Source organism: Mustela nigripes, chromosome 15, assembly GCF_022355385.1.
Source record: "Mustela nigripes isolate SB6536 chromosome 15, MUSNIG.SB6536, whole genome shotgun sequence".
Taxonomy (NCBI): domain Eukaryota; kingdom Metazoa; phylum Chordata; class Mammalia; order Carnivora; family Mustelidae; genus Mustela; species Mustela nigripes.
This window is the reverse complement of record NC_081571.1, coordinates 52,131,457-52,158,839: the sequence shown is the minus strand read 5'-3', so window position 1 is coordinate 52,158,839 and position 27,383 is coordinate 52,131,457. Positions and strand designations below refer to the sequence as shown.

The window sequence follows — 27,383 nt, the reverse complement described above, 5'->3', positions numbered from 1 at the left end:
ACTTGTGCAGTTTATCTCGGGGTTGTCTCTTCTGTCCCATTGATCTATGTGTCTGTTTTTTCTGCCAGTACCAGACTGTTTTGATTACCACAGTTTTGTAGTATATCCTGCAATCTGCAATTGTGATAACTCTAGCTTTATTGTTCTTCCTCAAGACTGCTTTGGCTATTCAGGGTCTTCTATGGTTTTGTACAAATTTTAGGATTATTTTTTCTAGTTCTGTGGAGAAATGCTATTGGTATTTTGATAGGGATTGCATTGACTCTATAGATTCTGTAGTAATAATATTTTAAAACTTTCAAAACCCATATTTGCTGTAGGACAGAGGGTAAAAAGGAGCAGTGGGAAGGCAGGTAAGCATCCCACATTCATATATGCATACAAGTGTATGAAAGCAATGGAGGTGGCTGAACAGTTCATTTTGCTGCTCTTTGCTAGCTTGGAACCTTCATTCAGTAGATAAAATGGAAAGTGAGAATAGTATACTTAATATCCAGAAAAAAGAATTACATTAATGATGTTTAGAAAATCATTTTCTGGGGTGCCTGGGTGGCTCAGTGGGTTAAGCTGCTGCCTTCGGCTCAGGTCATGATCTCAGGGTCCTGGGATCGAGCCCCGCATTGGGCTCTCTGCTCAGCGGGGAGCCTGCTTCCCCCTCTCTCTTTGTCTGCCTGTCTGCCTACTTGTGATCTGTCAAATAAATAAATAAAATTTAAAAAAAAAAAGAAAAGAAAAGAAAAAGAAAATCATTTTCCTTTTCGAGCACCTGTATTGCTCAGTCGGTTAAGTATCCAAGTCTTGATTTTGGCTCCGGTCATGACCTCAGGGTGGTCGTGGGATCAAGCTCCTTGTTGGGCTCCATGCTCAGGGAAGAGTTGGCTTGAGATTCTGTCTTTCCTTTCCCTCTGCCCTTCCCCCAGCTTGCTTGCATGCTGTCTCTAAAAAAATAAACAAGGAAGTGCCATTTTCTTTTTCAATAAGGAAAAAAAATGTAGCAATGGGGAAAATACGTAAGTTAGGCTTTAAGGTGATTGACTTTTCGGTCCTAAGGTGGTTTCTTTATTTTTGCTCCAGATTCAGATTTTAAATGAAATTTTATAGAGCTCCTAATTCTCTGCCATCCATTTTTAAAAATTTACTTGTTTCGTTTCACCACTAAATAGAATCTTGATAATCCACATACCTTCTCGTGTTGATACGGCCTTTCCTATTTTATTCTTTTCTCCAATCTTTCTCTTTCCAGGCTCTTAAAGCATGTACATTCTTGGCCTAATGAGAAAGTTTATACTTAGAAATTGCCATAAATGGCATGCCTCAGAACTTATCTTGAAACTGCTCAATATCTGTTACAGTTGGAGCCAAGAAAGACTGGTTATGAATGTCTTGCAAGTGTTTTAGGGTTTTCATAACCATGTTATGTTGCCTAGAATATAGTTCAAGAATTTTTGGAGAACCTTATTTTTATATCATATTACTCTATCTTTGAGATAAAATCTAGTGGCAGAATCGTCAATTTTGTTTACTGGATCGAGGCGTTTCTCAAGTTTCAGGCCTCTTTTTATTTTTTTATAACAAAATTTATTCCTTCAAGTTTGACCCAGGCAATGCTTCTCAGACTTCAATTTTTTCTCACTTTAAAAAAAAACAGATCATTTTAATCTATTTGTAATAGTTCTTATTCTAGTGGTTTCTAATCATCTTTGAATTTTGATACTAATTATTCTGATTAATCAGTGTTTTCCATTGCTTTCTCATCTAGGATATGTATGAATTAAGTCAAATATAATTAATCTAGTTTTGAGACTTTACACAATACCTTTTGACATATGCAGGTACACTTGTATACAAAAGCAGTTTTCCGAATTCACTGTTTCCAGTAAGTAGACTATGTACCATGTGATATGCTTGATAGCATCTTCCAGATTCAAGGACTATAATTGTACCAGAGTTGGCTCCCTGGACGTCCTTAAAATTCTTGGAAAGCGGGGCACCTGGGTGGCTCAGTGGGTAAAGCCTCTGCCTTCGGCTCAGGTCATGATCTCAGGGTCCTGGGATAGAGCTCCTCATCAGGCTCTCTGCTCCACAGGGAGCCTGCTTCCTCCTCTCTCTCTGCCTGCCTCTCTGCCTACTTGTGATCTGTCTCTGCCAAAGAAATAAATAAAAATCTTAAAAAAAAAAAAATCTTGGAAAGCAAAGGTTGTTGGCACATAGGAGTTTAGAGAGAAAAGAGTATCTGTACCAAACCCCTCTGTGCTTGATGAGCAGCTGAGCCTGGGCAGTGAAGGGACAAGCCCAAAGTCTACCCCTCCAGTTCAGAAGACTCTGAGCTGCAGATGTGGGTAGCATGCCTTGCCCTGTTTCTGAGATGAAAACTAACAAGTACCTTAGCTTCTTCACTCTAAAATTATACTTCCATGCCTCATAGGGAAGATGTGTCTAATGAGTCAACCTTAAAACAACTTCATTTACTTAGAGAAAGAAAGAATTATGTGCCAATGAAACAGGTAACAAAAAAATGGTGGCTAAACCTTTTCCTGTCAGTGTTTTGCTAACCACTAGCTAATGATATATTGTCTCAAGCCTCAGTTTCCTCATTAGAGAAATGACACTAAAATTAATGCCTAGTTATTAATGCTTAGTTTTTCTAGCATTTACCAGCTATGAAAATAAATGCCACGTAAATAAGTAAAAACACAAACCAAGCGTGTCATTGACCATTTACAGACTTAGATTATTACATATAAAACTCTTCCATATTTTTGTTATTCCATGTAAAAAAATAGACTATTCCATGTGAATTTTTATGTCTATTCCATTTATGTTCAAACAAGTTTCTCCAGAGGCAAAAAAATAAATGGGGGGGAGGGGGCATTAGCTACATGGATACACATACTTGCATATATACATATACAGAAGGAGAGACTTTTCAACTTGACCTAAAATGTTGGACAGTTTTTTTATGTGAAATGTTTTAGCTGAACATCAAGTTTTATAGATAAATATCTTGCACTTTTATAAATATATATGATAATTTTATTTAATTATCATTACTGGTGGTTATCCTGATTTTACTAGCCTCACTTTGCATATTTAGTCAAAACCTCTCTGAAACATGATATATCAAAAAAGAAATCATGGGGTCCCACTATTGTGAGAGTAATAGTTGCTGGGGTGCCTCAATTCTGATGATTTTCATCACTCTTCATCTCAGTAAGCCATCCAGTCTTTGGTATCTTGTTATGGAGCCCAGGCTGACTAACACACTAGGTGACCATAAAATCCAAACCCTTTTATGACCCCTGATCCTTCCAGCTTCCTCTGTTTTTACTTCCACTAACATACTCTCTAAGCTCCATGAGAACTCGGTCCCTAACAGCTGATTTTCTTCCAACATTCATCTCTCTCCGGCTATTCACGAGATAGGTCCAATTGGTCGGCAACTTGTGCAACCAGCAGGTGACAACACATGCTAGCAGAAAATAAGGGAGGAAACTACAACCCTCTTTGTAAAAACCTCTTACCGTTCTCCTTACCCGATTGCCTCGCTTAATGTTTACTCCTGCCACACCTGCCTGACAAGACCCCAAAGCTGAATTGATAGGACTGTCTCATTTCTCCACTCAAATACCCATTCCGACACCTATTCCAGCTGAAGAAACTCAAACAAGTTTAATTTGGTATCACCACAGATTCCTGCTGCCTCTGTTTCTGTTCAATTTCCTTTCCCATTTTCCTCAATCTCAAACATTTCACTTCCTCCTCCAAACTCCCTTAAGTGTCATCATTGTCTGCAGGCTTCAGCGAAGGGCTCTGCTTCCCAGCTTCCCTGGGAAGCCCGGGGCCTCTAGATTTGCTTTCCCCATCCCCTCCGAAGGGCCAAACTTCTCCATTTGTTCCGCCTGCTAGAAGGTATGTTTCTTTTTTTCTTTTCTTTTCTTTTCTTTTTTTTCTTTTTTTTTAAATATAATTTCTTTTCGGGGCGCCTGGGTGGCTCAGTGGGTTAAAGCCTCTGCCTTTGGCTCAGGTCATGATCCCCGGGTCCTGGGATCGAGGCCCGCATCGGGCTCTCTGCTGGGCAGGGAGCCTGCTTCCTCCTCCCTCTCTCTCTCTCTCTCTGCCTGCCTTTCTGCCTACTTGTGATCTCTGTCTGTCAAATAAATAAATAAAATCTTTTTTAAAAAAATTAATTTCTTTTCAGTGTAACAGAATCCATTGTTTATGCACCACACCCAGTGCTCCACGCAACCCCTCCATAATACCCACCACCTGGTTCCCCCAACCTCCCACCCCCCGCCCCTTCAAAACCCTCAGATTGTTTTACAGAGTCCATAGTCTCTCGTGGTTCATCTCTCCCTCCAATTTCCCTCAACTCCCTTCTTAGAGGGTATGTTTCTGAGTTATTCCCCTCCTTTCTTGCAAACTTGTAAACTATCTTGGTCTTATCCTGCCTCCAATAAGCGTTTTTATTCCCCATTCATAAAACAAACAAGCAAAACCAAACAACAACAACAAACACCTCCACCCTGCCACTACTTCCAGCAACCATTCCATTCTTTCCTTTCCCACACAGCCAGGTTCTGCAGAAAACAGCTGCATCTGAACCTCTGACGCCCACCCTACATTCACTGCACCTTCCACTACAACTTGGCCTCAGCACTACCCTGCTCCTAAGCAGCGGTCAGCAAACTTTTTCTGTAAAGACCCAGATGGTAAATATTTTTGGTTTTGCAGATCAGACGGTTTGTGTGGCAACTACTCAGCTTTGTTGTTACAGTATGAAAACTGACACAGACAATACATAAGCAAATGATATTAGATACATTCCAATAAAACTTTTTATCACTGAAATCTGAATGTAATATAATGTCAGTGGAGAGCAAAATAGTATTGTACTTTGGATTATTTTATAAGCAACTGAAAATACAAAACATTCTTACCTTATCAACCACGCACAAACAGGTGGCTAGCCAGATTTGGCCCGCAGGCAGTCTTCAAACTCATGTACTAAACCTGTTCTTTCCAGCATTACCAATCATCTCCATATTACATTCAAACCAATGGGTATTTATACTATCCTAAACTCAGTAGACTTTTTTTTTTTACAGACAGAGATCAGAAGTAGGCAGAGAGAGAGGAGGAAGCAGGTTCTCCTCGGAGCAGACAGCCCGATGCGGGGCTCAATCCCAGGACCCTGGGATTATCACCTGAGCCGAAGGCAGAGGCTTTAACCCACTGAGCCACCCAGGCACCCCCTGTCTGGACATTTTTTTCTGTTTTCCTTCCTGGTCCCCTCTACTCCAGCTACCCCTTAAATGTCAGTGTCCCCAGGTCCCCAGGCTCACACGTCACCTCCTTTTTCTGTACATCATGCATGTTCTCACTGGGGGACCTCATCCGCAGCCATGGCCTCAACATACCCATGTCTTCCCAGTGTGCCAGCCCATCTGTGATCCTTGATTTCCCTCTGAGCCCCCCACACAGACATGACAGACATTTCTCTTCAGGGATCCCAGAAGCATTCAAATGTATCTTTTATATATCTATATCTATAAAGTATCTATATATCTCTATCTATATATCTATATACATAAAGTATTTTCCACCCATGAACAAACAACTGTTCATCCACTTTTCAGGACTAAAAAAGCACAAATTGTTCTACCTAGAGGTTTCCATATTTTCTCTTTCCCTCCCTCTCACTCTCTCTCTCTCCACATACTCAGACCCACACACACACTCACTCCCTCACAAGGACTATTAAGTCTGTCTCCTTAATTGTTCTTCTATCCGTTAACCATCTCTAGCTCCACCTTAGTGGAGGTCCTGATGGTTTCTGTCCTGGAGTACTATGCTAGACAGCCACACGGGTTATTCTTTATTTCCCATCATCCTCCCATTTCAAGATACTTTCTCTACCCTTCTCTATGCCCCGAGAGACCAACCTAGAATTACTGCAACTTCCAGCGTCCCTGCTCTCTGGCTTCCCATTGGGTTCATTCCCCCGTAATAGGCATAGGGCATTAAGAGCTTCCTGCTCTTGTGGTCCCCTGGGTGCCTTACCATCCTTAGCCCTGTCTGTACCCTGTAAATAGTCCTTCGGTAATCTCTCTTCAGTTAAGCCCTTTGAAAGTGTCATCTGCTTCTTGCCAACTGAAATACAAACTAACTGGCGTTCCTAGTTCCAATCCATCCCCACCCATTCCATGCTACCACTAATACAGCTGAGTCACAAATCTGATTACAGTTCCTCAGTGACCTGCAGTGGTTCTCAAGTTCAAGCCCATATCCCTTAGCTTAGCTCACAAAACCGCCATGATTTGATAATATCTGTCAATGCAGTCTTACCTGCTCTTTCCTCCCATAAACCAAAAACTACTTGCTGTCTCCCCATCAAGCCACGCTCCCCATTCCTCCTTTCCTTTCCGTTCTGTTTTCCTAATGGAACTCTTCACTTTCTCTCTTTAGCTCACCAACTCCTACTTCAAAATTCAGCTCAAATGTCTCCTCTTGTAGAGTCTTCCAGTCTCGTTTAGATGCTCACCAATGTATTATATACCTGTTGTATTTGTATCAGACTTCAGCAGTAATTGTGGATTAATGTTGTCTCCCCACCAGTATAAGACATTTTGAGGGCAAGGAACATGACTTATTTTGTTGATCCTAGCTACAAAGCAGAGAACCTTTGGTACTCCTCATCCTTGTTCTTAACCACAAATTAGAAAGAGTCCTCTTTTTTCTCTGTCCTTTCTGCTCACTGTGAGGAATGTTCCTAAATATCCTAAATATGCTTAGTATTATTCTTCATAATGGCAAAATGATCATGAGTCTCTCACCCCAGACTGGAGTCTGAGAGCTACTAGTAAAAGGATGTCTCTGGAGGTCATATTCTCTGCAGCTATTCCTTCTCTTGGAACAGATAGCTTGGCTCCTCCAAGGCACGTGGCTGAGGACAGAGTCTGAGAAGACCAGGAACACATTCGCAACAGAGCTGAGCAGGCCAGACATACACTAGTAACATATTTCCCGGTTGCCAGCCTTGGGAATTTTACAGAGTATTAGTTTTCATGTGTATTTACTTGAGAGTCAAGTTCTTAAGAGAAAGTAGGCACGAGACTCTTGAGAAGACCCTGATTCAGTCACCCCTGTCATCACCTTAGTCCTTCTCCGCACTCTGAAGTTTAAGAGAACGAGATGAAAAGAGAGATAAAGGCCAATGGACAAACTGACAGAGAAAGAGAGAGGTGGTGTGGTGTGATAGTATCATATCCTGAATGACCGATCTACTTGCTAAAATGTTCCCTTTTTTATAAGGAGAGCCCTTGCCCCTACATCAGAAGTCACCCCAGTCCGCAGGGATGGTTGCGCAGGTGGTGCAGGGACTCTGACCGTCGAGTCCATCGCTTTCACTCAGTCCCTGCAAGATCCTCACCCCCTGAAATCTTGCACGTGGTTTTGGTCTGTAAATCACCATGGTAATGAGCACTACATAAATAACTCATAGAGTTCAATAGAAAGAAAAAAAACTAACAATGAACATGAATAATGAGGAAGTAAGGGCTTTGTGCACTAGTTCCAATTAAACTGCTCACAATAAATAAACACACTTTCGCTTTCTTGAATCTGTGGGTGCTGGCTTTCTTTGCCTAGAGAGAATAAAGACCAAATAAGTAATAGAGAGGAAACTGGATTTATTGATTCACATATAGTTTAAAAATAGGAAAGGTGGCTTGAACATTAACGGGAAATGAGAGCCAGTCACGCAGTGATACTGTGCACCTTCAATCAAAACAAGCTAAAGAAGAACAGATTTTTAAAAAAAATTTTTTTTAAAGAAAAAAAAAGTCTCCCAACAGGTTAGAGTTAAATATAAAAGTATTGACTAAAGTGGAGCTGAACATGCATAAGAAACGGTTAACAATGCTTTGTAAGTTCAGCCATGACAGTATCCGTGTAAGAAAAGTCTGCCTTTCAATATTTTGGCAATAGCTTGATAAGGAGCCAACAGGAGTTTTCACACAGCACCTTAAAAGCCTGTCTTATCCTTGGGGTTTCTTCAGCCAATGAAAGTTTGTCATGATGATGTAATGCTCCTGAGTTGTGTTTCAGCACCGAGTATGTGGTCACCGGATATCATGCCTGAGATATAGGTAAGTTTCTGGATCAAATCTTTCTTTCCAGCCTGTTCCCCTGCTTAAACTAATTTCAGCAGAGATCATTTGTTTCTCATCTAGTTTACTATCTCTGAACCATTTTTTTAAATGTGGGCTAGGGTTATTATAGAATTGTAAAGACAGCTGGTAAACAAAATGATGGGATCTAAGAGTCAATTTTCCTCTGTGATTATTATGAAGGCTTTTACTCCCCAGCAATTTATCATCACCTCAGAGGGGAAGAGCAGCGATCAGGGTTATGCTTTATTTGTTAAGGGAGTTCTAGTCCTTTAACAAACAAGTTTTACTAGAAAGACATTTTCAGGGAGATGGAAAGATTTCTTTTTAAGGATTCACACTGAATTTGATTTATATTATTAAGTGAGCCCCCACTGAACTGTAAGCAGGGAACAAAGTTTCAATGTTTATTCTAAATAGGGAATATATAGAGATTCTGCCTCCACAGAGGTTAAACCCTACAAGAGAGATAGAGAGACAGCATGCTCTTTGTTTTCTGTTTTTAATTAAATCAAAAACAATTTACAAAGAAAAAAAAAAACCCTAAAAATTGGAAGATCTTTAGTGACCTATAGTTATATGAAGCTCAATCGAAAAATAAATCAATATGAATTAATAAGCTAATTCTGATACATGGATGTGTATCAGATGCTTTTATATGTAAGAACCATTTTTAAATTTGGAGTTATTTTGAAAATTGGAGCAAGGTAACCAGCACAACCAATGGCTGTGTACCTCTTTCTTTTCTGTCCATGATACCCTCTGCAAATGTGGAGATTTTTAAGGCGCTCTTATTGATTCCAGTCAAACTGTGTATATTCAAGCAACTTGAGTCACAGAAAACAATTATGCAGATAATTTAAGAATTTTTGAAAAATCAAGAATGCTACTGGGAAAAGAGAATGAGTCAGGGGGAGGGGACTGCAGGGAAGGGAGGAGTTTAACAACATGTCACCAATAACACTGATTGAATTATCCAAGTAGTCCTCTTTCCCTTTCCTTCTGATCATATAGATATAGACTCTGAGAAGAGCATCTCCGTTAAGAGTGGGAATAAAATTATCTTCAGCAATGAGGAAAAACAGAAAATGTTAAGTGTTACAGACTTTCTAACAGGAGAAAGATGTTTTTCTTCTTTTGTAGAACTTGGTATCTGATGGGTGTTGATGCATGTATCTTTTACTAAAAACTTTTCAACTTTCTAACTTAAAAACTACTCTGCTCTGCCCTCGGCTGAGTTCCTACACTACACATCCCTTGCCACTGCATCTTCATTTACTTTGATTCCAAAGAGTGAGGTCATCTCTCTACCATACTTCCTAAATGGTTAATAGATGCTCACCCCTTGCATAAAATTATCCTCCTCTTTTTTGTTCCACAGCTAATTCATTTTTCTCTAAAGCGTTTGGTACTACAAAGTAAACCTTGTAGAAATTCTTTAAAGTGTATCAGTCAGCATAATAGAAACATTACTCACTTTCCTTTTTTAGCCATAATTTTCCATAACATTGCTTTGGTGCAGTGCTTGGTACCAACGCTTGGGACTTAGATAAAATCTCCCCATTTCCGTCGCATTCTATGCTTTGTTTCTTGCACCATAAATTCTGCACAGGGAGCCAACACGGTTATAAGAAGGGGTAAAAGTCCTGTGCTAGAATCGAATGAATGAATGAGAGGTGCTCTAGAATGACTGAGGGAAAGAGAAAACATTTCCAAGAAAGGGAAACAGTATGGATAAGGTAGAGCATGATGAGAAAGCCAGGAGGGATGACCTAGTTTCTGATACAGGATGCCTTTGGCTTTGGGGCCTTGGTCTGTGCTGAAATCCTGGGCCTTTATCACAGAGCTTTGGTGTAGCACGTTGTAGCTCATTAAGCTTGGGTTCCCAATTCTCACAGCACCCAGCTGGAAGCAGAAAGGACATACGTGTGGATTAAAGCACAACTCATTAGTCTGCCAGCCAGGACTTCGGAGATGCCTAGAAGGAATCCGCTTGGGGTTCTGCTTGATCTAGGAAACCTCTTTGATCCTTACTCTATGATGCAACTATGCAGAAAAGTGCAGGAATTTTTAAAGTTCTTTTTTTACAAGGAAGATACTGCTTAAGAAAGAACCTCAGGACATGATCCGACCACAGATGGGGACCAATAAATCACCTTTGTGATTTATTCTGTGGACAGAGCAGGCCTTGGAAAAGACAATCCAGGGTAGATCTCTTTGTATGCATAAGGTCAGAAGGTTACAGTCCAATTCCAGCTTTTCTGAAATCAGAAGGTTATATCAGCCCAAAAGACAGCCTAGAGGATTTGTAAGTTCATGAAGTCTGGTAACCCAGAAAATAAGATTCTGGTAACCCAGAAAATAAAGTTTCTATCCCTAAAGAGCTTTCAGTTTTCCTTGATTTGGTAAGTCTTAAAGAATACTACTCTGATCGATTAAGCACAGAGAAGTAGAAGTCTGTGGTAAAAAGAGGATGGCCACACACGCCCATGTGCCAAAGATAGTCCCAGTATATGCCCCTTATCTCGATATAATTATCCATAACACTTCTGTTCATTTTCAGAAGTTCCTGGTTTGTCACTCACAAATGATGAACCATTGAAAGAATTTAAATGTGAGCTAAAGGAGGATCATTAATCCAGGCAAGAAATTCTGAGGCCCCGACCCAAGGCAGTGGTCATGGTGATAGGGAGGAGCAAACAGTGTCCATTTCCCCTTTTAGAAACGGTACCCCCACCCCCTCTGGGAGATTTTCTCCCCTCCCTTTGTGAGGTGTCTCTGTGCGTCAGTCAAGGGCCCTCACAGGCCATAGGATGGGCATGGCCAATGAGGACATGGACACTCTCCTGGAACTTCGTGCCTTAGGCAGAGTGATGAAATGAGAGAAGGGGAAGCAGTTGAGCAGGGACAATGCCAGTAAGCAGGTCCTACTCCAGAGACCTCCCCCCCAACCCCCCCGCCTCCAAAAAACACCAACCCCTGTCATCTCCGGGTCAGCTCTTGGGCCTTCCTTTCAGTGTGTGAGTTCCCCAGTAGACTTCCCACAAACATCTTTTTGGTTCACATCTGCCAGAGTTCCAGTTCTGCCGCTCACAAGAAGCCCCACGCAGGTAACAATTGTCAGCGTGCTCCAGGTCCATATGGAGGAAAAGCAAGGCCGTAACACTCACCAACGAGCACTTTTCTTTTCATGCCGTGTCTGAGCCATGACTTTTGTAAGGCAACTTCCTACTGTCTTCTCCCTCTACCCCTTTCATACAGTTCGTCAGATGCTGTATCTACTTCGCAGCTAATTTTCCAAACATCAAGTATGAATATATCCACAGCAGTGGAGTTTGCTTGGTTCAAAGACAATTCTTGCTGTTGGATTTGAAGGTCTGGCTTCTGTGGCTGAGAGTCCAGGATTTGTTCCTTGCCTCTTGTGGTGGTTCCAGTACTACAGGGGGGTGAGGGCAGAGTGGGGGAAGGGTGGAGGTTGCAAAAGTCTAAGTAAGACTTAAAACAAAACAAAACCAAACCGAAACAGACTCCACAAACAGACCTTTTCCGGGAGGTTACTTGTCAATGGACTGAGCGCGCGTGTGAAACCGGAAGTGTTTATTTTGGTCTTGTTCTCCTTTAAACCATTCGAGGCACGTCGTGTTGTCACAGCTAGAAGGTGCTGGGCAGGGACCCAGCCCGGGCTGCACACGCTGGCTTCAGGTGGGGGGCAGGGGAGAGGGGGCAAAGGGAAAACTGGGGAGGGCAAGACCATCCCCTGCGATTGGCTGGATTTTGATGCAGCATATACTCCAAGGTCCTGAAATATGGTCTGCAGGAAGTCTCCACAGATGCACTCCGCTGCAGTTCTTGAAAGGCAGGAACAAATTTAAACTGGGTTTTGTAAAAACAAATGACATCATTCCTGCATACTCTGAAAAGCTGCAGCCCCAGTGGAACATTTTCCCATTTTCCCCTTTGCTCTTTATGTGTCTGACGGCGGGGCTTCAGGTTTTTATGCTGCACGTTTAACTGGCTAAATCTTGCAGGGAATAACCTTTCATCACTTGCCTCTAAAAATAATAAAATCCAAGAAGAAAATATAGAGGCATGTAAAAGTTCATTTAAACTCACGTTTAATCTCCATGTGGCTGTTATCTAGAGACGTGACAGCACATGGGAAGAATTCTAGTGATTTGAAAGAAACAATAACAAAATGCTGTATTGGGGACTGTCATCATGGAAATTATGGCACTGATTTATTTTGGGTGGCCTTCACTGTACAGTGTTCGGCAGTGGTGGTGGGGAGGACGAGGATTTCCATTTACGGATTTTTCTGGGTTTGCATTGTTAGCTGCAAATGTAATCAGGGATCTGTTGTAGTTAAGATGGTCACTGAAGAACTATATTGAAATGCTGTTTTAGATGTGCTGTACTTCGATACAGAATTCCACAAAATAGAAAAGATATGCGAATCTGAAAGGTTTTTGGTTTTTGTTGTTGTTTTTTTAATGCAGCAGATCTAGCTGACTTTCAAAATGTTGTGTTAGAAGCTAGACACCTGATAATGCAATATTGAATCTTGGACAGATCAAAATATGGTGGAAGTTTTCTCATCAAGAAAACATTTGTTTAATCACTGTCCTTAATCAAAGGATGGCCCAGGAAGTCCTCTATTTGTCAGTGTCCGTCCTGTATGAGCATCTGGATGTACACATACACAGTGACAGCCCACCAAGGCTCAAAGCCTACCTGGTTTTCTCAGTCCCATCCCTGAATCCCAGACCTAAGTGTTCACCTTCCTAAAACCAGTTTCCACACCTAATTCTAGAAACTGCTTTTCTTTATTAACTGGACTATGAAAATCTTCTCAGTTTAATTTTCTTCAACATTGTTATTAGATGGCAAACAAAAGTGAATTTCAAACCACAAGGATGAATTTTATATGAAAAACTATATCAGATACCTTCTGAACTGACATATGTACCTAAAACCTTAAAATTCTCAGTGACATATTCAGGAAACAGAGGCAAGATGATGCCTGCCTTTCTTTCTGAAATGAAAGCAGTGCGGAGATAACCTTAAAGAGAAATGAAGAAACAAGTTCATATGTCCATCCTTGACTTCCCCCCTAAACATTGACTTTACATTGCTGGTTCTGCAAAGTTCCTTTGACCTTCAAACCCTAGAGGTCATCTTTGAAAACCCCACTTCTGTTCATCCCATTATGAATTAAGTACTGGCTACTGCTTAGACCCAAAGAAAGTCATCTGCCAGCAATTATGAACAATATCTAAAATAAATATATATTTACTGGTTAAGAAATGCAAGGCATTGGATTAAGTAAACATGTCTTTGTTATCAAGGATGAGATCATTGGTTTATTTTCATTGCCCTTCTCTTCAAAATTGCCCTCTCATTCTGAGAGAAAATTTTTAAAAATATTTTTCTAGATGATTTTCTCCATTCTCTTATCTGAAATTGTTTCCACTTGGAAAAGATGCCCAACTAGATCTTCTTATGGAACTAAACATGATTTTCTCTTGCTATAACCCCTTTTTTCCATTAGAAACACTTTTTATATGTGGGAAGCCTGCTTTATCCTTCCCAGTTTGAGAAAAGAGGAGAGAACTTCCCAGCACCTCCTTCTGAACTTCTAGCTCTCTTCTTTTTTCTTACTTTGTCTTTTACCTCCCTGAACTGTTGGAGCTGAGGAAACAGAAATAGAAGCTTGGGATTGGAATGGTTGCTTGAACCCTCCCTTGAACCTTAAAAAAAATTTTTTTTAATTTTTAAGTAGAAAAGAGGAAAACTACATAACGATTTCTAAATTCTACTCACTCTGCTTGAATTCTTCCCATGGCATGCACATGTTGAATGATTTACACCAAAACTGTTTATGGAATTTTCTTTCAAAAAATACCTACAGGCACTTAAAACTTCAAGTTTAATTAAAAAAAAAAAAAAAAGGTGGGGAAGGGGAGTATTAAGAGATGTAAAGAAATCTAAATTCAATTATCTTTGGCTGATAATTGCTGTGTAACCTAAGACAAGTTTATATTATTGTAAAAATGCAATGGAAATTCTACCATTTATTAAATTTGCCCAAAATTTGGTAGAAACAAATCCCATAATAATTGTATATATCCACTCCAATTTATACGGCAAGCAAATAAAAAGGAGTTGTGAAACGCATGCATGGGATACAAGGACAGAAAATCACAGCAAAGCACGAGCCCAATTGCTTTTGCTCAGAACATTCTGATGGCTTCCCATTTCTTTTAGAGAATGCCCAGAATTGCAGAGGTCAAGGTTCTGCACTCTGCTCCTTCCGGCCTGACCACAACGTTTCCCCCTCCCCTCATGTGCTCAATTTCAGCCACACTCAACTCCTCACTGTTTATTAGACAGTCCAAACATATGTCAACTTCAGAATCTTCGCAGACACAAATTCCTGTGCCTGGGACAATGTCCCTCGAGATGGACATGTGCTAGCTCCTGTGTTGCCTTCAGAGCTCTGCTCAAAGGCCATGGTTTCCAGGAGACTTTCCCTGACCACAGTATATAAAATAGCAGCCTCCTCTATCATTCATCAGTACTTGCTACTTCCAATATCCTTGATCCCCTGTAGCCCTCTTTACTTTTTCCAGAGCACATATAAACATCTGACATTCTCTGTGGTTTTTTTTTGTTTTTTTTTTTTAATTTGTTTATTGTCTGCCTTCCCCCACTGGAAGGAAAACTCCATTAGGGCATGGGCTGGGCTTTGTTGCCCAGGGTCTACAACAATACCCATCACAAAGAAGGGGCTCAGCAAATATGTGCTGAATAAATGAATGAAGAATTAATGAATGTCTGATTTTTAAATCCTAACATAATTCCATATCTCTAAGACCTCTATATTGTTATGTCTTCACAGAAAAATTATTCTCCTTGTTCCCAAATCCTACATCACTGAAGTTGAAATTAGATGTATTTAACATTAAAATATAAACCCAAAGGTTTTTTTTATTTGAAAATTGTACATTGATATCAGTGACCCTCTTTCAAATATAATCCTCTTCTGTTCTTTCACTATTTTACATACTGCCTTCTCTCTTCTGCCCTTGTTTAAAAATTAATGGAAATAGTAGTACTCACTGGTTTTTCCAGTGACCCCTTACACAGTAATTTCCTTAGTTGGTTCAAATCTGTGTTTCTTTTGGCTCCAGCACAGAAAGTTCTCTCACACCTTCTCTTCATTCTTAATATTTTTCCCACTCTTGTCCATGTCCCCGGAGCCCTTGAAACCATGAAGTTTCAATAATTTTTTAAATTTTTCTAATTTCTGCTTGCAATGCTCTTACCCTTACCCATTGCATTGTCATCTCCTTCCTGCTAGAACTCTGTTCTGTGAGGTTACTCCAACTGTAATCTTTAGACAAATACAGTGGACTGAGTGGACCCTTATGAAAGTGAATTCTCATGAAACAATGAGCAAAGGAATCCCTGACTTGGGTGAGTCATGTAAGAGATGTGCTTTGAAACAAGCTGGCTCATTACCTTCCTTAACAATAATAGGTTGCAAAACAGAAGTGTGTTAAATACTGAGCTAAAGGATAACCTGTTTTTTCCTGTGCTTCTGCATTCTTAATGGCTTTTTACTGTTGTGCATAAAACTCCTTTTTTATAGAGCTCTAAACTTTAAAAGAATTTAGGACATTATATTTTCCATCTTCTACAATTTCACAAACTACCACTTGCTGGTAAAATCCTGCCATGCTAGCTTCTCTTCTTTTCCCTATTCCTAATTCCCATGTGGGTCTGAAATCTGAACATAAGCTTTGCTGTCCAATAGAACTTTCTGCAATGATGGAAATGTCTTAGAACCACACTGTTCGAAACAGTAACCACTAGCCCCATGTGGCTATTGAGAGTTTGAAACCTGACTAATGCAATAGAGGAACTGAAGCGTTAATTTTCAGAAGGGTATCATTAATGAAGATAAATCTCCCCCAACAAAAATGGAGAGTAGATAAACTCCATCTAAATCTCCGTGTAGTCTACATCTATATCCAAATGTCATATCCTTATCTTCTCTTGGTCACACACTTTATTATTCCCAGTGTTTTTCAGGCAAATTTCCTAGAAAAGTAAAACTGGAAAAGTACTTTGACAGTCAACTCTCAGGTATCTGTAGTGAGAGAGTAATGTTTATCAATATTACAATGAAACTAGGGCTTCGTGTTAACTTTGGTTTTGAATCTTGTACAGTGACTCTGCTACTACAATAGTTGAATTATACTTAATTTTGTTACTTTTACCCACACTGCATGGTACTTTTAGGTCATGATTTCCAGATGTAAGATTCAGAATAGAAAGAGAAAGTGACCTAGAGATTTTGATAACCTAAATTCTGAAATATCAGTGTTTCATTACATAGAATCTAAATACTCCCATTTCTGTCAATGCACTATTACCTGTGATTAAAACTGAACAGTGTTCTTAGCAATACTGTGGGGAAAAGATGAAATTTCAGGCTGCTCCAAATGACTTCACTCAACTTAAAATGTGTTTATGATACTATATAAAATTCCTTTGATTCTTAAATTTTTCAATCTTTGTAATTATAGAAATCTCTCTATATCATGAGCATTACCAAAGTTTAACTTGTCTTTGCTTCTAAGTTACCAAAACTTATCTTTGTATGTATATAATGGACTCCTCCCTTTAATCTTTTTTTTTAATTTGCGTACAGTTGGCACACAATGTTACATTAGTTTCAGGTATCCCTCTTAGTAATTTAACAAGTTTATACATCATGCTATTGTCACAAGTGTAGCTACATCTGTCACCATATAATGCTATTACAATATCATCTACTGTATTTCCTATGCTGTGCCTTTCATTCTTTTGTCTTATTCATTCCATAACTGGAAGCCATATCTCCCGCCCCCTCTTCACCCATTTTGTCCAATCCCCTGCCACTTTGGCAACCATCAGTTTGTTCTCTGAATTTATAGGTCTGATTCTGCTTTTCGTTTGTTTATTCGTTTGTAGTTTTGGGTTTTTTTTTTGTTTTGGGGGGGCTTTTTGGATTTTATTTATTTATTTGTTAGAGAGAGAGAGAGAGAGCGCAAGCACAAGCAGACAAAGTGGCAGGCAGAGGCAGAGGGAGAGGCAGGATCCCTGCCGGGCAAGGAGCCCAATGTGGGATGCTGGGATCATGACCTGAGCCGAAGGCAGCTGCTTAACCAACTGAGCCACCCAGGCGTCCCTTTTTGGGGTTTTTTTTTAATTCCACTTACAAGTGGCATCATGTGACACTTGTCTTTCTCAGTCTGACTTATTTCACTTAGCATAACACCCTCTAGGTCCATCCATGCTGTCTCAGTTGACACAATCTCATCCTTTTAATGGCTATATAATATTCCTGTGTGTGTGTGTGTGTGTGTGTGTTTGTACCACAGTTTCCTTAGCATTCACCTATTGATGGACACTTAGGTTACTTCCATGTCTAGGCTATTGTAAATAACACAGCAATAAACATAGAGGTGCCTGTATTTTTTTTGAATTAACGTTTTCATTTTCTTTCAGTAAATACCCAATTGTATGACTCATTTTTTATTACTCTCTAGACATCATGCCTTCACAGAGTTGCTCTAATGGTGCCATATCAGTGAGTAGGATGTTAACCTATAGCCAGACAAAATATTTCAAAACCTAGGGAAAAAACACTTACCCACAGCTCCATAGGGTTTATTCTGCAGAACACTATTTTTGAGATATTCCCTGACCTGAATAAAACAAATAAAAAAGACAGAAACTTCATTATACCAGGAAAATTAGAATACACATTGACATATTAAAGATTCTGAGAAGTCCAGTAGCAAAGAAACCTATTGATTGTTTTTTAGATTCGGTGTTTCCTCGTGAATTTGGACTTAAAACACTTTGTTTTCTCACCTGACATCTCTGAATAGCCCATAAAACTAATGTTCCAGAGAATACACTTTGAGAAATCCTGTCTCAGCATTAGGATACCCCTGGTATCAATTTCTTGTTTCCAGATATTCTGGTGTATTCCAGGTCTAGATACATTCACCATATTCAGAAACCTTCTTGATTCTATAGACTCTTGATTTGAGAGGGCTTCCCGGAGAGGTAGATAGATGATAGGTAGATATAAATAGATAAAGAGTCCCCAATGAGAACTCCTCTAACAGTTTGTAGTTGCTTTGCCAAGAGGCTTCTAACATATTTGGAATCACAATTGCTCAAGTCAGAAATTTGTCATTAATTGCAGACGCAATTAGCTTTATGATGATTCCTTGTAAGTAAGCTCTTGTAGACAAGATTTCCCCCACTGAAAATACCTGAAGGGTCTGTTACAAATAGCAGTTCCCAGGACCAGATAACACGCAGTAGTTTGCATGATTTGCCTTAGTTTTAGCTTGATTTCTTGGAGACTACAGGAATGAACTCTCCTACATGACTCAGTTAAGGAAATTATCTGTGTAAGGATTGCCCATGAAACTGCTATGAGGTAAAAATGAAAAATATCTCTAAAAGTCAGAAAAACATCATTTAAATCGTCTTCCCTCAGGAACAACATGACTTAGTGGCTTTTTCCAAACAAATACAAAGTAAAAAGGGAAGGATTTACATGATGTCCAGATTTCAGAATTCTACAGTTCTGAGATATGCTTTATCTACCTAATAACTACTCTCTCCAAACCACTTTAATATGTGAGTCTCACAGAGAGTGCCTTTATCTGCTTCACAGATTCTTCTCTAGTAAGGATCCCTAGCCGTGCTTTTAATCTATATTTAAGAAATTGAAGCCAGGCTATGGCAGTGGATCACATGAGATAGTACTGTATAAAAAATGAACTTTGGAGTCAGAAACACATAGGTTGACAAATTCTGACTCTAACAGCCATCAACTGTATGACCACTGGAGGCTATTTAACTTTTCTGAATGTCATTTTCTCCATCCGTGAAATGGGTGATTTGGCACCTACAAAAAAAGATAGTTGGGGGAATCGAATGAGATAGTGGATGTAAAGCATTTAGAACAAAGTCTTGAAAATAGTAAAATGTATCCAAAAATGGGGACTATTACTCTAAGCTGTTATTTTTGTCTAGGAAAACTTTCTGAATTATTTTTTCTCTATCTATAGCCTCTAGAATATAACATTCAAACATCCATTTTTTTTAAGCTGCATATCCCATGGATTCTATTCCTTTATTCAACAAATGCTCTGGTCACTAAGGATCAGGAAATAAGACAAAGTCCTGAACTGTGGTACAAATCATAGCGGCACATCACAGCAAGTATATTATGAGAGAGGCGTGATCACAGTGGTGTAGGATGACAAGAAGGGCGTAGAAAACTCTGCCCAAGTGTGGGTTGGTCTTTTTAGGGAAGAAAGCAGAGGATTTATGCCCTGAAAAACCAAGGGAATTTGCCTGGTGGTGGAGAATGTGCAGGGTCTTCCAAGAGATGTATCGGGAACTGACATGTCCAGTGGGTCTAGATGTCCATATGTGGCTTTAGGATAAGGGAAGACAAAAAAAAAAAAAAAAAAAAAACAAGGTTCAAGGGTATCTATATAAGATGTTGGAGAAGGCAGAATTGGTCAGACTAGACAGAAAGGGGAGAAAAAAGTAATTAAGTTATTACACATCTACTATGGTTGACATTGTACCAGATGCTTTATCTATACCTTGGCATCTAAATCAAGTGACAACACTCTGAGATATGTAGTATTATCTCTGGTGTGCAGGTGAGGAAAGAGTGGCTTTCAGAAGTTAAATGAGTTGCCCAAAGTTATATAAAAAGAAATTGAAGGAACTTGGCTTCCAGCCCAGGTTTGTCAGATGACAAGAGTCCATGCCAACCTCTATTTTAAACAAGGGGAACCAGCAGGGGTCTTCAATCAAGGAAGAAATCTCATCAAAAAAATTTTTTTGAAAAGAAAGTATGGTGACAGAATATAAAATGATGGGCTGGAGGGAGATAAGTCTGGGGATTGGGAGATAAATTCAAGGTTATCACAGCTTTGAGGGAGAAAGATGAGCAAAGACCCTGAGAGCCAGCCCATGTGCAGGTGGAGAGAGAAACAGTTCTTAGAGAGACTCAGAGAGGTTTGGATAACAATTGGATGTGAGTATACCTCAGAATAAAATCTCCAAACCCAGACATGATAGAATGTATGTGGGGGAGAAGTGTGGGCTTCATTAAAATTCATTAAGATGCTTTATATTAATTTGGAAGAGCAGAACCAAACACGTGGCATTGTGTCATCTAAACCTGTGCTGCTCAGAGTATGGCCCACAACCAGCACCTAGATGTACCCAGGAAATGACAAATTTCAGGCCCCACCCAGGACATTCTGAAACAATCTACATTTAATGAAATCTCTAAGTCAAAGAAAAACTACCATAGGAAAACTAAAATTATGGGTAATAGAGGAGGAAGGGGTCAGAGAAGAGAGGCAATTTTCTGTAATCTATAATTTTTATAATCTATAATCTCTCAAAAACATTCTGGCTAGCAATGATTTAATTTCATATTACTTTTATTATGTTAAGAAGTTTCTAGAAGAGGGGTGCCTATGTGGCTCAGAGGGTTAAAGCCTCTGCCTTGGGCTCAGATCAGGATCCCAGGATCCTGGGATTGAGCCCCACATGGCAACAGGCTATCTGCTCAGCAGGGAGCCTGCTTCCCCCTCTCTGCCTGCCTCTCTGCCTACTTGTGATCTCTGTCTGTCAAATAAGTAAATAAAATCTTAAAAAAAAAAAAAAAGTTTCTAGAAGAAACAGCAACAGGTGCTGACATAACCAAGATGTAAAAGGCAGATGCTCCTTCAAATTTGGTGTTTTATAAAAGACTGCCAAATCCAAGCTGTAACCGAATGATTAAGTAGCATTTGATGTGCTCATTTGGAATGTCAGCAGGGCTAATGCTTACATAAGCTCTATGCTGTCTCATAATGTCCTTCAGTTACCAGGAAAGTAGAAATCCAAAAGAGAGTCTACTTTATCATCATGATTGCCTGAGAAGGGGACAGAACAGAAAGATATTGAAGTATTTTCTGAACATTCAATTTGTTCATTCAATACATATGTGAATTAATGTGTGTGTAGGTATGTAAGGTCTTGAACACTGTCCTGAATTTACTATTCTGCTTTCTAATTTCTGTTGATCCAAAGTCCCAAGATTGGACCCAACAATTCATGAGAATCAGATCCAAAACATGTACGTTCATAGTAGGAGTTTCTAGGGGAAAAACAATGATAGACTTGGAAGGGTTATACCAGCTAAAACTCTCCACCTGAGATTTGACCTCAGATCTCTTCTAGACCTCTGGCCCAGTGATTTACACCAGACTCACCCCCCTTCCCCTTCACTTCCTCTACCCTAATGAGCATTGGCACCCTTTGCATAAAGAACACCAGGGCTATATATTCTCATTGTCTTATAATTTGATCCTTTAGATGTGATGGGGAAATTGAAATACTTCTTCTTGGCTCAATAGGATAATGTATGCATCTTAAATTGTGTTATGAGGCAGGCAGTAGTGTTCAGATCCCCTCTCTGGTCAGAACACCCACATTCCTGTGATGGCAGTGTCCTGAAAAACTCATGGTTCCCATTGCTGTTTTCATCAACATCATTTTTCATTAACTAAGAGTGTGAGACCCTGCTATGCCCAGACACTGTACTAGGCTCTGGGGGCACAGAGGGGAACAAAGCCACTGCTCACATGAACCTGACATTCAAGTGAGCTAAATAGATAATGAACAAATAAAAAATAAAACCATAAAGTAACATCTAGTAGTGATAAGTGACAATGAAAAAACATAATATGATAATATGATATACTGGGAAAGAGCCATAGGGATGCTGTTAAGTCAGATTTCTCCTGGGAGGTGATCTCTAAGCCGAGATCTGGGTCAAGAGGTAGACCTGAGAACAGTTCCAGGCAAGAGGACATGCAAAGACCAGGCCTTTTGGGCAGAAGCCCATTAGGAATGTTTGGGCAGTGGCGAGGTCAGAGTGAGAATGAGGAAGAGGAAAAGGAAATAGTCAGCCGGATGCCAGACCGTGCGGGTCGTCAAGGGACCTTGAGGGTCACAATAAGTTCACAACCTCACACAAACAAATCGTTCATTTACTGAGACAGGCACTACACTAATAAAACATACACATTACTCAGTCTGATCATTACAATAATCCTGCCTATGGCTGTCATCATTATCCCTCAAGAAGACTGAGATTTGGAGAGATTAATTAGTACGGTCACATGGCTACGAACTGTTGGAGCTGGGATTTGAACCCAGCTCTGTCTGACACCGGAGGCCATCCTACTTTTCATAATGCTGTTATTATAGATAATTGGAATCAAAATTTACTTGCAGCTTCTTGGCGGAAATACTGTTGCAGTTCAAGTATATTGCTATGGCTCTAGGTCCCTCTAACTTTAGTAGAAGGGTGAAATTATAATCTCCATTCTTCAGCACAATCCAATGTTATTTTGGGTCATATTTTTCATGCTCTCGACACAGTAAGATTTTCATTGAATGTGCAAAGGTTCACAATAATTTTGTATAAGAATTGAAGGTATAAAATAAATCAAATTTTTATACCATCTAGTTAAGCCCACATTAGACTGAGCAGATAATAAAGCCATGCTACACAGCAGGGAAAACATTTCCACTTCAAAAATATTTCATGGGGGGGCACCTGGGTGGCTCAGTGGGTTGGGGCCTCTGCCTTTGGCTCAGGTCATGATCCCAGGGTCCTGGGATCGAGCCCCACATTGGGCTCTCTGCTCTGCAGGGAGCCTGCTTCCTCCTCTCTGTCTCTCTCTCTGCCTGCCTCTCTGCCTACTTGTGATCTCTATCTGTCAAATAAATAAATCAAATCTTTAAAAAAAAAACAAAAAACAAAACAAAACAAAAAATAAAACAATATTTCATGGGACCCCTGGGTGGCTCAGTGGGTTAAGTCTCTGTCTTCGGCTCAGCTCATGATCTCAGAGTCCTAGGATCCACCCACATTGGGCTCTCTGCTCAGCGGGGAGCCTTCTCCCCACTTTCTATTCTCTCTGCCTGCCTCTCTGCCTACTTGTTATCTCTGTCTGTCAAATAAATAAATAAAATCTTAAAAAAAAAAATTTCATGTTAGCTCCTGAATTTGAGGTATGGATGTTCAAAATATTTGGTACTTTCTACTTCTTCCTAATTTACATCATCTTTGCTAATTTGAGTACCTGCTTTCCCAAAAGTATGTCACAATACACATGTCCCCTCACAGAGGTCTGTTCCATACACACCCACCCTTTCTCATGCCATCCTTCCGCCTAAGAACCCTTTCTAGTCTCTTACTACCCATGAAAATCTGGCTGTTTCTTTCCAACTGTACATTCTGCTTCACCAACTGACCATAGATGGCTAGATTCTGTCCTCTAAGCCTTGGAGGACCTGACTTTGCCCACTCACCTCCTCAGATAAGAACACCAGCACTTGGTTCTTGCCCCCACCCCCCCAACCACCAACCACACTAGTCTCTCCTCCTGACCAGACTGTTTCTTACACTATCTTCAGTGGGTTCAATAATTCCTAACTCACGCACAACTGATTTATCTGTCATCTTTGCTATAAGGTAGTATCATTTTCAAATCTGTTTACAGGAAAAGCTCTAGAATCTGAGAAGTCTGAGGCACACATTTTAATGACATGAAAACCTAATTTAAAAAGTAAAATCTATTTAGGACAAAAATAAACCAAGTAACTTTTCTTTCCTCTAATGCCTTGTGTCCTACAAACGGGTACATTTTAGAGCTAGCTCTTTTTAAGAAAGTTCTGCTCAGTGGGGCACTAAGTTGTCTAATAAATGGAATAATTCTGTTTTCCAGTAAGCCATTGATAACAATATTAAGCTTAGTGTAATTGTTGTAGGAACACTTTAATAAAAGTTCTGCTCAGGTGGGTATTTTTTTAAACAAAAATCAGACATTTATTATGCTGCTTTTACACCGCAAATGGACCTATTATCGGAGGGCATGTAAGTCAGCTCTGAACCATCACAGGCTTTTTTTTTATTATTTGTTTTCAGGATAACAGTGTTTAAAATTCTCTCCAACAATTTGGTGGATTAATGTATTCTCCAACAATTTGTTGAACTGCAGGAGCTGAAAAATTCTGGGCTTGTAAAGAAACTGCAGTGTCTAAAACTCTCCAGAAGCACTCAGAATGACAGGGCTCTTGACCAATAAAATGTGAGATTCAAGGAACACATTGTCACGACTCAGCAAATAATAAGGAGCAGGTATAAGTATGACATCACTGAAAAACCTTCTCATTGGCGGTCCCGCTTTGTGCTGGCTACTGTTCTATTTGTGGAAGCAGCAGCCTTATTCAAATTAACCTTTTCACGCAGAGGGGAGGAGGAAGGTGGTGAGTAATACACTGCAGTCTTTTCCCTGAAGGTGATGTGCTCTCAAATTCGCTTTACATTGCCTTTGAGCAGGCAAAATAAAAATAAATTCAGCTGTGGCAGTGTTTCACAGGGATAATAGCTGCTTGAATTAGATCAGGTCAGTGAAAAGGAATGGAATAGAAGCTGTTGCAGAGTTAAAACAAATTTCCGAATTTTCCCTTTGCTTTTATTCCTACCCACAGTCCCCCACCACCACCACCACCGCGCCCCCCCCCCGCCGCCGCCCCACCACCCTGTTATTATTTCTCCATGCCTCATTCTTGGACTCAGTTGCTGTATAGATCAGACTCAGTATCCCTCCAATCAGCCATTGGAGGGAGGGATTTCTTTGAACACTAACACCTCCTCCCTGTGCCATAGGGGTCTTGCAGACAGGTCAGATTAACGGATGGTTTTCTGGCATTGTACTAATACTCAGGAGTCTGCAGCTGATGAGATAATTTAATCACATTTACTGTAGTCTGTGAGGAACTGTCATTCTCTATCCTGTTGCTGTTATATAATACAGGGCCTCCAGCCATATCAATGATACACAGGAGAGCCCACGCATTTTTAACTCTTAGTCCTCGGCTTTAACTCAGGAGAGCGCCAATGGAGGGGGTATTTCACGGATCTATTCCCCTTCTAAGGCTGGCTCCTGGTACTTCGCACAACTGTGCTTAAATATAGTGCTTCCGGTCTTTGGCCTTATGTGATTTTATGTCTTCAAACTTCAGTCTCTGTCTTGTCATCTGCAAAGATCATTCAGGATATAAACCATGTAAAATTTTGAATCTGGCTTTAAAGAAATTAGCTTTAGTCGTTTCTCGCTTCCACTATTTATATTTTATTCCCTTCCCTCGTCACCCCTTCCTTCCTACCTCAGAATGCCTCTACTTGCCAAAGACAAAAAAAAAGGTGGCAAAAGTCTACAGAAAACTCAGTCAGCCTATGATCTCCACCATGATACCGGGTGTCCTACTCTGTTTGGGCTCCTATAACAAAATACCACAGACTGGGGGACTTATAAACAACAGACATTTTAGGCACCTGGGTGGCTCAGTGGATTAAAGCCTCTGCCTTTGGCTCAGGTCATGATCCCAGGGTCCTGGGATCAAGCCCCGCATCAGGACTTTCTGCTCTGCGGGGAGCCTGCTTCCCCCCTCTCTTTCTCTGCCTGCCTGAGTACTTGTGATCTCTGTCTGTCAAATAAAGAAGTAAAATTTTTTTAAAACCTTATAAACAACAGACATTTACTTTGCGCAGTCGTGGAAGCTAGAAGTCTGAGACCAGGGTGAGGTGAGCGTCCTTTTCAGGTGCAGATTTCTCCTGGTATCCTCACCGGAGGGAAGGGACTAGGGCTCTCTGCAGGGTCTTTCATAAAGGCACGAATCCTAACTACCAGGGCTCCACCCTCATGACTTAATTCCCTTTCACAAAAACCCTACCTCCCAATACCGTCAACTCCGGGGGTTGGGATTTCAGCATATGAATTTGGAGAGAACATAAACCTCAGACCCTGTCAGGAGGTCAGGGTTTTCCGTCTGTATTTTCCGTCAGAGAAAGGTCTGTCCATGCATAGAGCTAGCTGTCTCTGCTCCAAACTCGGGACTCCCTGCTGTACCACCACTCTGTGTCCTTAAAGAGGCGTCAACCTCTGAGATCTTAGTGGCTCCCCAGTTACTCCACTAAGAATACCAGTAACCCTGTCACCAAACGTTAATGACAATGTCACCCGGATGACCCTACATGGTGCTTTCCCATTGGGTCTCTTTCCACTTGCCTTGGCTCTCCATCTTAGAGTTCTCTTAATAAATTTATTCGGGTGTTGTAGCAGTTCCTGGGTTCTGAACAAAACGATACGGATTCGGAAAATAGTGGCTTGTGTGAGGAAGGTTAAGGGCACTAGGTTTGCATCACGGCTGAATAAATAATGCAGGAGGAGGTGGAACACGGAGGAACTCCGGGATGCTCGTTGGCGGCGGGGAGCAGGTGTGTGCTGGGGTGATGAGCGAAGCCCAGGCGGGGAGGACCGGGCCTAGGCCGCCCGCGTCAATGCCACGCTCACGACCCGGCCCTGCCCTGCCCAAACCCTGCGGGTTCTCCGCCATAATCACCCCACTGCTCAGCTCGTTCATGGCTAGCTGCCGACGTCCCAGGAACCAGGTGTCTGGCGCGGGTTTTAGCACAGCTCTCTGTATGTCGCCGAAACCCACCAGTCTGGCGTGCCCAGCTTTCCATATTTTGACTTGTTGCAATTTTCCCTGCCTAAGCACAGACCTTCCTTTGAAATGAGACCTTTCCGTGGCCTACCTTGGCAAACGGGATCTTGGAGAGGAGCTCAGAGGCTGCTGACTTGACCTGGCGCACCGGGCACTTTCAGCTCATTATGCCTGAATGCTGCATTGTTCCCGCGCTGAATGAAGTTTTAGAAAATGACTTTCAGATGTTAGATTCCCATTCTGGTGCTGTCTAACCACCACCACCACCCCGCCCCGCCCTACCTCTTGCCGTTTATAATCTCGTAAAACTCATCATCTTTGTTTGGCTCAGGACAAAAATGAAAAGACTCGTAAAATAGCATTGTAGATGAGAGGGGGACTGATACCAATTTGAAATGCTTCAGCTTAAGACCACTACCAAAATAATAATCATTGCCCTTCCACTGTACTTACCTTTTTTAGTTTGTCAGTTTGCCTCTTTTGCTGGAGCTCTCTAACCCGTCGGGTTATTTTAGGCAGTGCCCGAAAATGACTGTGACCCTCTTT

The 27,383-nt window shown here is 40.7% G+C and overlaps 1 long non-coding RNA gene across 2 annotated transcripts; it reads right to left on the bottom strand.

The window, feature by feature from the left end:
* Positions 1 to 704: 704 nt before the first annotated feature.
* LOC132002898 (uncharacterized) lies at positions 705 to 27,383 on the bottom strand. 2 transcript variants are annotated; one of them, XR_009400076.1, is made up of 4 exons: positions 27,291 to 27,383; positions 26,929 to 27,031; positions 17,869 to 17,923; positions 705 to 938 (listed from the first exon to the last, which is right to left on the bottom strand). It is a non-coding gene; the product is annotated as an uncharacterized LOC132002898 (long non-coding RNA). The 2 variants fall into 2 exon arrangements; XR_009400077.1 differs by lacking the exon at positions 705 to 938 and adding an exon at positions 11,895 to 12,016.